Source organism: Syzygium oleosum, unplaced genomic scaffold (assembly GCF_021117445.2).
Source record: "Syzygium oleosum isolate NSW1041296 unplaced genomic scaffold, Sole_v2.1 Sole_v2.11, whole genome shotgun sequence".
Lineage (NCBI taxonomy): Eukaryota > Viridiplantae > Streptophyta > Magnoliopsida > Myrtales > Myrtaceae > Syzygium > Syzygium oleosum.
Genome location: NW_026607495.1, coordinates 10,546,964 through 10,560,608, shown reverse-complemented (window position 1 = coordinate 10,560,608; position 13,645 = coordinate 10,546,964). Strand labels below are relative to the sequence as shown.

The 13,645-nt window shown below is 39.4% G+C and overlaps 1 protein-coding gene and 1 long non-coding RNA gene across 2 annotated transcripts in view; both read left to right on the top strand.

The window, feature by feature from the left end:
* LOC115664159 (disease resistance protein RUN1-like) overlaps nucleotides 1–13,645 on the top strand; it is a 67,284-nt gene that overhangs the window by 24,880 nt on the left and 28,759 nt on the right. The window lies entirely within an intron of this gene.
* On the top strand, nucleotides 5,854–9,559 carry LOC115694304 (uncharacterized). The gene is made up of 3 exons (XR_008817565.1): nucleotides 5,854–7,932; nucleotides 8,102–8,385; nucleotides 8,472–9,559. It is a non-coding gene; the product is annotated as an uncharacterized LOC115694304 (long non-coding RNA).

Sequence of the window (13,645 nt, the reverse complement as noted above, 5' to 3'; positions counted from 1 at the left end):
GCATGGGCTGAACTTGATCGGCTGGTAATTTGGCATGTTGGTGTGTCAATCGAGCATGTTCGTATGAGATTCGAGCGCGTGAATGAGTGAGAAATTTATGTGATGTGTCTTGCGTGTGGTCACGAAAGTCTCTGAGGCGTGTACTATAACGCGGGGAATTGTGCCGTCCTGAGGCGTGTACTTTAACGAGGGACAATGCCCGGTATTACCGGAAGACTGCCAACCTGAGGCGTGTACTTTAATGCGGGTTGTGCCGTAGGTGGAGGATGTTGAGCCTGAGGCGTGTATTGTAACGCGGGCTAAGAAGTGTTGTGAAAATGAGACGGTTGTTTATGCCGTAGGTGGAGGATGTTGAGCCTGAGGCGTGTACTGTAACGCGGGCTAAGAAGTGTTGTGAATTTGAGATGGTCGTGTGTGGACCGTGAATTGAAAAGTGAACCTGAGGCGTGTACTGTAACGCGGGTCACTGGCAAGTCGAATGAAAATAGTGTGATGAGGCATGAACGAGTGCGTGATATGCGGAACTGGAAATGCCATGTGTTCGACTTGTGTATTGGGCATGAAATGTATTTGGAATGTGCATGTGGTTGGAAATTGTATATTTGAGACTAACCTGCAGATTACGCGTATCAAAAGCCCAGGTAAGTGCAAATTGTGTGCCTGTTATGTGGTCGTTGAATGTGATTGTGTTTGGACTTGTCTAGAGGTACGTGTTAGCCTAGGTGAGGTTTAGGGTGTTACTTGCTGAGACGTGTTCTCATGGTTGTTTCAATCAAACAATTTCAGAACCCCCGCCTGAACCATGAATCTTCCACCGCCGCCGCCTCAGCGTTTTGGAATACCGATGCATACCGACCATATCGTTGTAGAGTATCCGATAGATGAGAATATGACTTGGATCAAGCATACTACCGTAGTCTGGGTAGACATAGAACAACCTGAGGATGAGCCAGAGGAAGAGCTAGATGAAGAGTTCGAAGAGGAAGAGCGGATTGAAGTTCCGCTAGAGTCGGGTGATGAGGACAACCCGATTGAGATCGAGGCTGATTCGGAGTCCTCAGAGGAGCAGGTGGCTCAGGGAGATTCAGACTCGTGTTCTGGGGAGTCGGACTCGGAGTGGACGCCATCCAAGGGGCGTAGGGGCTAGTTTTAGGGGTAGAATGAAGGTTTTGTAGTGTCCCATTTTTGGAGTTAGGGTTTGCCCAGGCTGCTAATCCTTTTGACGTCGGTGGTGTAAACTCTAGTAGCTCGGTGTGCATGTATATTATGTAGATTGTAAATGGTGGATATTGTATAAGTTTGAATTGGTGATGGATGTATATTCTCCCTTTTACCCCTAGTGAAATATTGTCTGGGTGCTTGTGGCTTTCGCTAGTACTTTATCTCTGATGTGCAAGTTTGGGTCGGCGTCGTTTCCTGGGACGTCGCACTAGTTCGACCAAAGAGGGATGCCACGAGCTTGATGGGGTTCGGGGTGTGACATTTTCTCACTTCTAACCCTCCCTCCTCTCAAGATTTGCTGTGAACCTGTTAAATTAAAGATTAGAACAGCCTATACGTAATTAATTGAGCCCAATTAAACGACCAAGCAAGAGTTAACAATAGTGTAAGGATTGAAAATCGCCTAAAAGCAATGTCATTTGCAAATACCGTAGGATTACTACCGATGTCCTTTCATTACAATGCCATGTTTACTTCCGTCCATTAAGATGACATATCTTTAAAGATGTTTGACGTCCTAGAGGGAGAATGGGAATTGGGGGCACAGTTATTCGAGTTGTAATCTCCATATCGTTAAATGAAAGTTTTCGTCCTTTTACATTAATTGGTTGTGTTAGCTTGCGCAAACCAACCCGACCTGATTGCCAATAGATTGTTGTTGAGTTATGTCATAGATCAGTATGACCAGAACACACAAACCAACCCAACCCAATCGTCAAGTCTCCAAGAAGCGGGCTAAAACTGGAATTCGAGACCCAAACATTGGATTATTCACACCAACCGGTATGAAAATCTTTAGTGTTATGCACAAAATGGAAATAAAATCTCAAATATTACAAAAAAATGTTCAATTGTTTGATGACCAATTTAATTGACTTCACCCTCTAATAGAACCGGAGGATTATAATGTTCAAGAGATTCAATTTGATTTGAACTGGTCCATAAGTTTGGTTAGGCTAGTACTGCCTTATGGCGTCACGCCCTTGCATCTTTTATCTATTGGCTCATCAATATCTTAATTCATATGTTGAGACAAAATATGATCTAACGGCTCTAATTAAACATCATGATGTAATTACTATAAATTGCAAGTCTATGATCGCCCGAGGGTATAGTGGGCCTATACGTCCTATCTCACAAGTTTTGTTGGACTTAAATTGATATTCTGATGAAATACCCTTCTTCTAATTCTACTCCATTTTGGCCAAGACACTTCTGTTTTTCAGTTAACTGACAGAAATACTCTTCTTCTATATCTTTAATGGATTGTTTCTTTTTTTAGCAAGCTAACCAATAAAATTGAATTTATTTTTATCATCTCTCACATAGGTTTCACAATATAAATGCCCCGTTATGCCTAGAAAAAATCATCTTATCCTGCATCTTGTTATCACTTTACCTAGAGTATGTTATAATTTATGGTCTCATAATCATGAAAGCTATACAGAATATTTTTTAAATTTCCGACGATCTATAAACACACAATTAATTACCTATTTTTTATTCAAATAGTTTAAACGAATCTATATTTCAAAGTTGAAAATTAAATTTCAATCTATTTATCTAGCCTATCTAAACCTTGTGGGTGTTTTTCTGAAATAAATTTGTAGGTTTCTAAAGTTGAACAGAACTTGCTTTGTGCTTTCTTTTGAGCTTTTCAATTTCAAATTTGAATTGTTAGATGGAGTTGAAAATTTAGCGACACCTTCTTCACTATCAAACTCACATCAGATTATTTTTTATTTTTTTGGTCAAAACAAATTTTCATTCGTTACCAAAATTATACATGATAGAAAATCGCAAAAGTCGCAATAACAAAACAAGCCAACAGAGCTCCAAAACAAATAAAAAACTAGCAGTTAAGGATATCATCAAAGCATGGTTGGCAGATATAATCACACACTTGTCCTTAAAAAATAGATCTGTGAGTACATCAAATTATTTCTAAAGAAGGTTTTAAGCATATTTCAAAGTTTTCATCCGTGAATCTACAACCCGTATTGATTACTTCTTCATGGTAGAAGTAGAACAACAAGAAGTTCCTATTTGTGTTCCTCTATGTGCTTTTCTTTTATTTCGATAAGATCCAAATATAAACATGTTTGAAGATTGACTATCCTTCTAACTAATTAACCTTTCCAAAATTTGATCTTGATCACAATCTATTAGATAATTAGATTGAATTTAATTTTGAACTTTGAAATATAGTTTCCCTCAAGCTATTTAACAAAAAATAGACAATTAATTGTATATTCATAAGCCATCATAAAACGAAATTTCTATCTTCTATGTAGCTTTTTTGATTAAAAAAAATAAGGATAAGTCCATGAAGAGTCTTAATGTCGAGTCTTAAAGGGTTTTGAAAAGTACAATGAAGTACTGCACCTTGTCAAATTAGTATATTCAAGTCTCTCCATTAGCTCGGTCAATTTAGCTAATGGAAAAAATTCAGGTGACTTGTTGTAGTAGTTTCCTAATCAAAACTCCGGTAGAAATAGCCTCGTCCAAAAAATTAGGAGCCCTATATTGCAACTCGATTTTAATTTTTAATGGATTAATATCAGAAAAAACCCCCAAATTGATATACCTATGATAAATTTATCCAAAATTAATTTTTTGACCACCAAAAACCTTAAAATTAGTACACATATGTCAATTTTACCTTAAAATAATTTTATAACTACAAAAAACCCCAAAATAGTACATTTGTAACTAATTTACTCCCCAATAAATTGGATAAATATCACAAAAAATCACAAACTATTGCACCTGTCACAAATAGAAAGTAAAACCCCAAACTAGTATATTCGTCAATTGCCACGTTTCATCAAATTTAGAAATTTAACGGAAAAATTTAATAGAAACTAACGAAAAGTTTGGGATTTTTTAGTTTTGAGTAAATTTGTCACAAGTGTACTAGTTTAGGATTGTTTGTGGTATTAATCCATTTTTAATCCCTCCATCGTTACGTGAGGGTGTATTCGTCTTTTCATATTGATTGACTGTGTAAGAAATACGAGGAGCCCCGACATGACTGAGCATAGCGAGGGGCAGGATCCTTCGTCACCGAACGGCAATGGCGGAGGCGATCGTCTGGAGGATAGCTAAAATTCTGGACAATTTCGCCGAGGAAGGAAAATTATGGGGTATTGTCGGCGAATTCCACAAGCTCAAGGAAACCGTTTCTACTCTCCAAAGGTAGTGCGCAATGCGGAAAAGCGGAGCCTCGAGGGCCGCGGAATCAAAGCACGGCTTGACGATCTCGGAGATGCTTCGCATGGTGCAGAGGACTTGCTCGGAGAATGGAACGTTGAAGTTTTGCGGCGAGAATTGCCGGGCAAAGATGAGAAGTTGAAGCAGGTAAATACCCTCTTTTCACCTTCAAACGAACTTGCTCCAGAGCTGAAGAGCATTAGGAAGAGAATAGTAGCCATCGCTGCTAGAGTGAGGTTTTTCGACTTGCTAGAGTACGCGAAGGATTTGGAAGTAGGGAGAGGATGGAGGGAGAGAGAGCAGTCAGACCCCTTTGTGTACGAGGAGGAGATTATAGGGAGAAATGGTGCTAAAAGCGCAATTTCGAAGTTCCTGTTAGACTCCGACACTGAAGAAAAAATCTCTGTCCTTTCAATGTGGGGTACGGGTGGGATTAGAAAGACTTCTCTAGCTCGATGTCTATACAAGGATGACACGGTCAACAAGCATTTTGATTTAAGGATATGGGTATGTGTGGGTGACTTATCTGATTTCAAAATGGTATTGCGAAAAATTATAGATAGTGCAGCAACAGAAAGAGCAGATGACGTTGAGTTGGAGCAATTGCAAAATCAACTTATGGAACACATTCGTGGGAAAAAATGTCTGCTAGTTATGGACGATGTATGGTTACAGTTTCCTCCACACTGGGGGAGCTTGAAAAGTTTATTGATGGGAGTTGCTGAAGGAAGCAAGATTTTGATGACTGCACGCAATGAGTCAGTTGCGCATTTCATGCGCATAACCTCTTATTTTCTCGAGACCCTTTCAGACAGCTCGTCTTTAGATTTGTTGATTAGAATGGCATGTGAGGAAGAAGAAGAGACTAAAGATTCAAAGAAGCTAACTATTGCAAGGCGGATAGCCAAAAGATGTCGTGGAATCCCTTTGGCAATATGAATAATTGGAAGAATATTATACTTAAAGAAAACTGAAGCTGAGTGGTTACATTTTGAGCATGAGATCCTGGAAATTTCTTCAGAGTCGAGTTATTATGGCTTAACCTCACATCTTAAGCTTAGTTGTCATCATCTCCCATCCCATCTAAAACAGTGCTTTGCCTTCTGTTCATTGTTTCCCAGAGATTGTTTGATTGATAAACTAATGTTGACAAGTCTCTGGATGGCAGAAGGATTTATCTGGCCCATAGACAACGTAGATCGGGATATGGAAGACATTGCTCATGACTATTTCTACTTAGGAGGAATTTCTTTCAAGACTGCACTAAAGATGAAGTTGGAAATGTGACGTCTTGTAAGATGCACAATTTAATGAATGCGCTAGCCTGCATGGTTGCTAAACCGGAGTACTCTCGAGCAATTTATTGGCCATGGTCGTCAATTGGTGAAAGTGGTGAAAGAACCCGTCATGTGTCGTGGGATTCAACTTTAGATTTATCACAGGGACTTCCAACTACTCTATTCGGAGCAGAACATCTGAGGACATTCATCAAAATGGATCAAACAAAAAGCTCGAGGAGTCTAGCTCAAATGGGTGAAAAAACTCTTTGCGAACTCATTTCTAGTTTCAAGTTCTTGCGTGTCTTGGATTGTCATGATAGTGGTATTGAGAAGTTGCCAAGTTCTATTTGTGAGTTGAATCACTTGACATTTCTAGATCTCTCTGAAAATAGAGAAATCATAAGGCTTCCTGATTCTATGACAAGATTGCAAAATTTGCAAGTACTTAAACTCAATACGTGTTGCAAGCTAATAGAGTTGCCAAGGGATATAAGAAAATTAGTCGACCTCAGGCAATTGGAGATTAGCAATTGTAATGCCCTATCTCATATGCCACATGGGTTGGGCCAGTTGACTCTTTTGCGCACTCTAATGGATTTCTTTTTGCCTGGGGATGTTTCTTTTCCAGAGAATTGTGGTGGGTTAGGGGAGTTGAACAGGTTAAGCAATTTGAGAGGAAGCCTCAGAATTGAAGTTAAGGGAGAAATAGAAGATGCGGTAGCAGAGTCAAATGCTGCAAACTTGAAAAAGAAAGATTCCTTAGTTTGACTAGTATTTGTGTTTGCTGGAAAAGAAAGTGATGAAGTTCTACTCAAAGACCTGCAACCAAGCTTAAATCTTCAAAGCTTAGAAATAAGAGGTTATGGGGGTGCAAGGTTTCCAAGCTGGATGTCTTGCATGCCTAAGTTAGTCCAGCTAAGGTTTTTTCATTGTGGAAGATGCAAAAGTCTCCCACCACTAGGCGAGCTTACCAGCCTCAAGCACTTGGAAATTGGCGAGCTACCTATAGTGGAGTACACAGAAGGTGATCTTCATACCCTTTCATCACTTCCTAATCTCTCTGCACTAAGGATATGGGAGTGTCCTAATCTGAAATGGATTCCACCACTTCTACAACTCAAGGAGTTGAAACTTCCTAGTTTCACTTTGGAGCCATTGCAGACCTCAGTTGCCACTGTTGAACATATAATCGGTATTGATGATCGAGTGAAGGATGTAATCAAGCTAATGGAAATAGAAAATAATGATGTTGGAGTGCGCATTGTTGGAATCCATGGAACTAATGGAATCGGCAAGACAACTACTGCGAAGGCCGTATACAACCGACTCTCCTCTTATTTTAATAGTTGTAGCTTTCTCACAGAGATTGGAGAAACAACAAAAAATGTTGGTGGTATTCAGTTTGTGCAAACTAAGTTGATATATGACATTCTTGAGCGAGATGGGGATGTTCTTCTTTCAAAAGAGGTATCAAGTTTTTTGTGGATGTAACTCGCAATAGAAAAGTTCTTATTGTCCTAGATGATGTGGAAGGACAGTCTCATCTAGATGATCTTGTAAGAGACCCGCTTAACTGGTTTGGTTCTGGAAGTCGGATAATTGTTACTTCAGAAAATAGTGGAATTCTCCACACATATGTTTCTCAAGGCCTGGCCCGTATTTATGAATTGAATTATATGGATAGCAATCGAGTTCTTGAACTTTTCCACAATCATGCTTTAGGATCACACGGTTCAATACCTGGCTATCCTAAATTTGGAAGCGGATTGTCAAAGCTATGGGACGTGTTCCATTTGTTATTGAAGTTATTGGTTCACTTCTGCGTGGTAAAACAATAGAAGATTGGAAGAAGATAGAGGACTTGATAAAACCATAGGAGGAGAACTCTCAAGAGATTTTGAAGGATTGTGGGGAGATTTTGAAAATCTGTTATAAAGCATTAGATGAAAAGCAGAAACAAATATTTTGGGACATAGTATGGTTTGCCAATGGCATTGATAGCCGAATTGCATCATACATGTGGCCTGATTAAGATCTTTTGCCTTCTCACCTTGTTTTGATGCCCCTAGCGAAAATTGGAGGAGACAACCTGCTGTGGATGCATGAACTGTTGAAGCGTCTCAGCAGAACTATAGATCAAGAAGAGCATAAATATCCTGGAAGGCGCAGTAGACTATACATGCATGATACAGACCTGAAAGTAATCAACAGGAAAGAGGTAATGACTTTAGGTTCAATGGTTTACTTTCTTCTGTAAAATGAAAGCCTTGACGTATAAGCCTTGACACATGCACAGAAAATAAAGCACTTTCGTCCTTATCACTTTGCAAAATTGTCCCATCGTAAATTATAGCTTAAGATTGATTTGTTACTCTTGGCAAATGTAGGAAATGGAAGAGGTCGAAGCCCTCTGCTTTGACTTCAAGAATTGTTGTCCCCATTCATTTGCGGAAACAAATTTCAAAACAATGCCTAAATAAGGTTCTTGAAATTGGATCATGCAAGTATGACTGGAAATTTCGCAAATGTATTTCCAAAGTTAAGGTGGCTTCGTTGGCAAGGGTGCCCAAGGGATTTCGAAGCAACAGAATTTAATCTGACCGAATTGGTCATTCTTGATCTTTCATGGAGCAAAGTCACCGAAGACTGGGGAGGTTGGAGGAAAATCAAGGTGGTTTACTATTTACGGCTCTAATGCATTTATTTTGTTAATTATCTGGCGATTGAACTTATGATGTTCTCTCTCCTGTTTTCCAGATGGAACAGTTGAAAGTCTTAAATCTCACCGGTTGCACCGACTTACTGATAAGTCCTACATTTTGAAGATTCCCAAATTTGGAGATACTTATTCTAGAGCGATGCTCTTGATTGGTCCATTTAGATCCTTCGGTCGGGGGTCTCAAAAAATTGCTTTGCCTGAATTTGAAGTCCTGTACTGAACTTAACATGTTGCCTGCTGAACTGGGTCGCTTGGAAGCTTTGAAAGAGCTCCTTATTGATGAGACTTCTGTGCAAGAAATTCCCTTGGAAGGTGATTCAAAGAAACTCGAAACTCTTTGTGCCTCCAATTGCTTGCCATTGAGTCTCCTGCCCCATTCATTTGAACACCTGACAGCACTTTCAACTCAGTAGATGATTCGAAGATTACCAAACTCTCTGATGGAATTGGAGAGTTGGTTAAACTCCGACACTTGTCATTGAGGAATTGTCGTTGGATACGAGAACTTCCAGAGTCCCTTGGCCAATTAGGAAGCTCTTTAGAGGCGCTGGATATGTCGGGAACTGGCGTTTCAAAATTGCCAAACTCCTTTCGAAATTTGCGGAGTTTGAGAGTGTTAAAGATGGACTATTGCTTCATAAAAGAATTTCCTAGTTTTATTGGGCGGCTACATAGCCTCGAAGAAATACATGCCTCCTCGTGTAGGAGTTTAAAAGGGGAGATTCCTAGAGACATTGGGAATCTAATTCATCTGAGAATTATGAGGCGGCAATATTCTGGTATTTGCAGCCTGCCTTTTGAAATCAAGCATCTTTCCAAGCTGGAGACTCTTGATCTACTTCACTGCGACATGCTTCATGAGTTGCCAGAGCTTCCCTCTGGTTTGGTTAATGTGCGTTTGAGTCCAAAACTGAAGGGAAAGATGTCTAATCTTTAGAATATTTCTATGTTTCGAAGAGTTGGTGCTGGGTGTTTAAGATCACGTCCAGTACACATTAGTGGGACATTGCTTCATCATTGTGTAACTTGGATGACAAGGTTATTGAAACCAGTCTCTGTTCTATTGGCCTTGGCTATGCCCAATAAGGCGTTTTATTCTCAATTTAGATATAGTTTTTGTTTCCGCCGCTATTTCCTTGGTTAATACCACGAAAAATCCCAAATCGGTACATCTATAATAAATTTACTCCAAATCAATTTTTTGACCATCAAAAATCCCAAACCGGTACACCTGTAATAATTTTATCCTCTGTTAGTTTCCGTTAAATTTTACTATCGAATTTATGAGTTGGATGACACGTGTCAGTTAATGAGTATAACGGGTTAGGGTTTTTGGCGGTCAAAGAATAGTTTTGGGTAAACTTTCATGGGTGTACCAGTTTGGGGTTTTTCATATCAAAAAATTAATTTGGGGTAAATTTGTCACAAATGTACAAGTTTAGGGTTTTTCGTAGTATTAACCCTATTTCCTTTCAAAGTATCCGAGCTTCCTCTGATATTGCATGCTCGCATTTTTTTTAGGGGGCCCAAAATATTGCGTGTTGTTTGACACTAGCTAATTGTTGATAATTTAAAAGACAGCGAATTGCTCACATTTTGACGCTGCCTGGGCTAGGGGTGAGCTTGAGCTGTGGAATCGTAACCTACCTTATCAGGACTAGTTGTCAGTTTTTGGAACCTAGAATAACCTATACTGTTGAGGCTGATTTCTAGTTTTTGGAACATGAAATCTAACTTGTATACTCTGGAACCGGCCAATTTTTTATTTTTTTATTCCTTTTTTTGTTTCATGTTTTATCAAGTAAATGAAAGTTAAAGCAAGCAACAACAAAAATTCCTGTCCGTCGATTTTGATCATTCCTTTTTAGTAAATTCCGGTGCAGTTTTGTCCACGAATTTTGGCTGGAGCACTCTTAGAATATCATATTTAAATTGGCTAGTTCTTCGATTTCGGAACTCTAAGTAAATTTTTTTTTGGTCGGAGGACTCTATGTAGTTAAAAAGTTCACATTCTTACACTCCGGACAATCATAGAACCTATGCTTAGTTTTCGAGCTTGTTTTTGCGATTTTCCACACTAAGCAAATTTCACCCATGAAAAATGAGGAACCCTGAATGCATTTTCTGTCATTATCTCAGCTTCAGCAGTATTTAAGTCCACTCACAAAATATTTTCATCTAAATTTTGTAATCATCAAATCAATCAGACATGTTTTCCCACATTCTCCTTTTTTTTTATGAAGACAAATCCCACACCTCTCCAAACCTGCAGGAGTTATACGTACGCATGATTTCATTTTTGCACAATTAATGTAACGTAGAATTAGGGGTGAGCATTGGTCCAAGGCCAATCCTAGACTGCCCCAGGACCGGCCTGGTCTGGTTCCCAGGGGATTGGGTCGGTCATTGGTCCTGGGACCCTGGACCCTATATTGTGCGGATTGATCCTCAATCCTGGAAGTTTAGGATTGGTCCAATCCGTATATTATATATTATATATTATATATATTATATATGCTTTTGTCTATTCTAAATCCTAGCGCCTCCTTCTCTGTTATAATCTTTCTTATGTAGTTCAGTTTGGCGTGTAAATTAGAAAGTAGAAAGAAACTCAGCTCTAATTCGACCAAAAAATAAATAGAAACCTCTTTCCTTGCCTTGCTCTGTTCGCTCACCTCACCCTCGCTCACCCGCCTCGGCCTCTCCCCTCACTTGCCTCACCGCATGCCTCTGTTTGCTTGCCTTGCCGCTCGCCTCTCTTTGCTTGCCTCACTCGCGTTGCCGCTCGCTTCTTTTCGCTCGCCTTGCCCCTTGCCTTTGGCCTCTCCTCGCTCGTCTCACGAGCTGATCTTATTTCTCTATTGTTTCTCCTTTTGTTCCAGAAATAGAGAAGTAGATTTTTTTACTTCTTATTTCTGTTCCAAATCTATTTCCTGACCACTTTTTTTGTTCCGGGGAACAAAAAAACTAACTGGCATTATTAAACAGATTTATGTTCTTTTGCTGTTCCAGAGAATAAAAGAATAGAAAAACATAGAAACAGAAACGTTACTAAACAGACCCCTAGAGGCTGAACTGCACCGAATAAGTTCTAAAAATTTGGAACCAGGAGCCGTGCCAATTCCCAAGGCCGGTTCGGTCCGCTTCATGATTCTACCTCAGACCATGCTCAACCCTAGCCTAGGCGGTGATTTATTTCCCCTGGGTGCCTGCCGTCTCCCTCACAAGTTTTTGTCAAGATAATTTAGTTGTAATAATACATTAATAATGAAAATCTAAAGCAATAGTTGGCGATGATAGCATGTTAATGGCGAGAAGGACTTGAGCAATAGGGGTTTTATATCCCTTTATTTTATGGAAAAAAGCCACAAAAATTCAAAATTATGCCCAGTGCCCACGGTAATACATTTACTCATAATTTTTTTGTGACATCAAAAATCCCAAATTGTGATCACTATGACATAAAAAACCCTAAACTTGTATCTATGTGATACATTTAACTTTCGTCAAAATAATTTTCAGCTAAAACAACGTTATTTTTATTTCACTTGGGTGCGTTTGTTTTGGTGAAAGTGTTTTTCGGGAAAGTATTTTCTGGACTTTCATCCGTTTTGTTGTCCGAAAATGATTTGGTCAACCGAAAATACTTTCCGATCAAGGAAAACATTCATGTATAAATTTAGGAAAGTGAATTCCCTAATTTAAGAAAGGGATAACACTTTCCAGAATCGATTATCTTAAATTTGTTAATATTTTTTTTTTCTTTTTTTTTTCTTTTTTTCCTTTTCTTTCCTTTCTTTTCTTTTTTCTTTTCCCTTTTCTTTTTCCTTTTTCCTCCCTCCGGCCATCGTCGATGACAGTCGGCGACTGGCCACAGGCTCGGCCGATCCAGGCTAGCTCGAGCTCGGCCGAGGCCGGCGATTTGCGAACCCGTTAGCCTGAGCTCCGTCGAGGCCGGCGAGCTTAGGCTCGCCAAATCCAGGCTAGCTAATCTTGGGCTCGGTGGAGGACGGCGAGCTTGCGGCTTGCTAGATCCAAGCTAGCTCAAGCTCAGCTGAGGCCAACGAGCTGCGAGCTCGTCAACACACCCTTAAGCCATATAACCGTTTCGATTATATATTACCAAACAAAGGAAAACTAACCGTTTTCCCAAAAACGTTACGTTTTTCGTGAAACAAACACACCCTTAAGCCATATTGGCGCCATGTCAACACTATTTGCTTTTAGGTATCCATGTAGGTAGATTTTTAATGGTTCTCGTTGATAGAACTTTGACGGAGGGTAAATGTGTTATACATGTACAAGTTTGGGAATTTGTGTCACAAAAAAAAAAAAGTTTAGGGTACGTGTGTCACAATGAGCATAGTTTAGGGTTTTTGGTGGCATTTGTCCTTATTTTATACTAGCTGCTTAGCCTGAGCAAAGCTCGGGCATGTCGATTGTGGTGCAGGAAAAAAAAATGAGATTTGTATTTCTTTTAATTTTGTGGAAGAATATTATGAAGGTCAAAGATTAATGTGGTAGACATGTACACTCTAATGTTGAAGTTTCCTTTATGAAATGGGCAAAAGCCACCAAAAACCCCAACTATATCTATTGTGATATATTTATCCTAGACTTTTTTCTGATATGTTAAAAATCCCAAGCTTGTATATATGTGATACATTCACCATCCGTTAAGGTTTTGCATTCAGGGTGGACAGTAGTTGAACAGGAACTATTTTCTGGTTTTGCTGTATTTCAACACAATCAACGAAAATAATTAACAGACATCCTTAGCAAAAACACAGTGAATAAGTATAAGGACTAAGCGTAACATATTTGAAATGAACAGGCCATACGAAATTTGGCCAAATCCCAATGATAATGCTTCACTTTTTAAATGTTTCGACGCTGAGGTCAGTAAAGGCCTAGACTCTCTCAAGACATTCTATTACCAATTGCTAAGGAGTCGCACATCTTTGCCCGTCAACGTCGTCATATCAGAAAGCAACGTTTTCGGGATTTCACTGTCAGGGATTTGGTAGCAAATTGCCTACAACTAAAAATTTTCATATCCAAGTTTAAGATAGAAAATTTTCGAACCAAACTAGGATTGAGACGCTCGTGTCGGCTTGCGAGAATATCCATTGGAATATCTTGAGAGGATTGAGACGTCCGTGCTGGCTTCCTTGTCCCAATATTTAAATGTTTCTCAGCCTGCTCAGATTCG